This window comes from Hippocampus bargibanti, linkage group LG06 (genome assembly GCF_051943395.1).
Source record: "Hippocampus bargibanti isolate YZ-2025 linkage group LG06, ASM5194339v1, whole genome shotgun sequence".
NCBI classification, from domain to species: Eukaryota; Metazoa; Chordata; class Actinopteri; order Syngnathiformes; family Syngnathidae; genus Hippocampus; species Hippocampus bargibanti.
In genome coordinates this window covers 26,275,706-26,277,730 of record NC_142739.1, presented here as the reverse complement: position 1 = coordinate 26,277,730, position 2,025 = coordinate 26,275,706, and positions in this window count along the sequence as shown.

Below are 2,025 nucleotides of genomic sequence, written 5' to 3'. Positions count from 1 at the left end.
CTGGATTTGTATTGCTCCTATATAATTGGTTGCTGGGATCCTTTTCCCTAAATTTAATTGGTTGTTGGACATGCGCCACTACGTTATGATAGGCTGCTGTATCCTGCTCCAAGGTATGAATGGAAGTGGGTGGAGTTTTTACATATACTGCTTGAACCTAAGTACATGTAATTTAATATTTGATTGACAAACTTTATGATTTTTATGTTTGAAATTCTTTTGCCGTCTCAACGGCAGGTTACCGTTTCCGCATGGATACAGGGCGTGTCCAACTAAAATTCGGGGACGAATCATATTGCAGCGTTACGAGCCCATCACCCAATCATACACTTCTGATGACAATCCCCGCGAAAACCGTTCTCGTCATGTCGATATGACGATGTACAGTATTGTACACAGATGAAATCTGATCTTCGTTTAGCAAACACGACAGGCCACATTTTCAACTTTTTCACTTCCACTATTCCTTTATTTTAGTTCTGAAAAAATATATTTAAAGGCACAGTGCCTATTATGGATTATTTAAATCCTGTTGACTGAACCATAGCCCAAATATTATTTTTCCATTAGTATACACAATGAGAATTTTTACTTGTTGCGTTGCTGTAAAGAAAATCTTGAGCATGCAGCAGTTTTTTTACTTACAGCAATTTCCAGACTATAAACAGCGACTTTTGTCACAAGCTTTCAACCGTGCGGGTTGTGATGCGGCCATTTTGTGTATTTTTATAACGGCCGCCATAGGGCGCTCAAGTACTATAGGTATGAGTGAGACATGGTGAATATATATGCCGAGGAAGACGCAAATTCATGTAACTACGGTAACTACGCGTGTCAGTCGTGTATTTAAATGACCCTCCGAGTTGAATCGTAGGCTTGGATAACCAGCGGCGAGAAATCGTTTACCAAAACTGGCCGAATGCAAAGAGCAACTTTTGCTAACGTATTTATTCCGTGTCCCAGTGACTTGCTATGTTTTGTACCCATACCTGTTAGTGAGTGCTAACGTGTTGCTGCCTTGTCTCACTTGTACCGGCACGTATTTTTAACAGCCCTTTTCGGGCTGTGTTACTACCGTAATGTATGTTGTATTGCTGCCGCGTAACAGGCACCGTTTTGAAAGAAAAATTCAGGTATATTATTAAAACTTATAAGAAAAAAATATTTTCTGTGTCCCGTCTTTCTTTTTAAACATGCGGTTTCTAGTCGGGTGCGGTTTATGTATGTACAAAATGGTTTGTCCTTTAAAAATGTACTGGGTGAGGCTGGTTTTTGTCATTTTCAATCACAGAATATAGAGTTTTAGGACTACATAAACATTCAATACGGCGTAAGAAACCTTAGTCTTTCTTTTTTCACCAGGAAAAAAAAAGTTAATTCCTAAATTAGATGGTTCTGGAGTTATCTGAGCTTAAAATGGGGGTGGCTGTCCAAAATACAATACATACATATTGATTTATATAGCCCTTAAACAATAGCTGAAGTTGTAACAAAGCGCGAACAAAAGGCAAATGCTGCTCCCTTGTGGAAAAAAAACAGTACCAGAGGTCTGACCAGCGCTTTATCAGCACCCAAGCAAGAAAAAAACAACACCCGAACTACGTCATATTTTCAATTCCAGAATAAATTCATGATTGGCACAGAATGAGTGAAACAGGAAGCATCGTGAACAATTAATTCCCCCCCCCAAAAAAAATATAAAAAAAAAATATATATATATATTGAGTTTTTTTTTTTGTTCTCAAATGAAGCGAACTGTCAAACAATCACCTCACCTCCGTTAGCTGAATGTTAGCATACAATGGGAATCCCTTCAGCCAAAAGGGCATGTTTTAACATCTATCGGGCAGTTTTGTTGCCCTTGAAATGTTTAAAGGACATCCATGATTATTATCTATTAGCTACCTATTAGCTAGCTAGCTATCCATTAGCTATCTGGGTATCCAGATAGCTAGCTATTAGCTATCTACCTAGCCCTATATTAGCTAGATAGCTAGCTTTCTATCTATTTGAGTTATTCCAGGT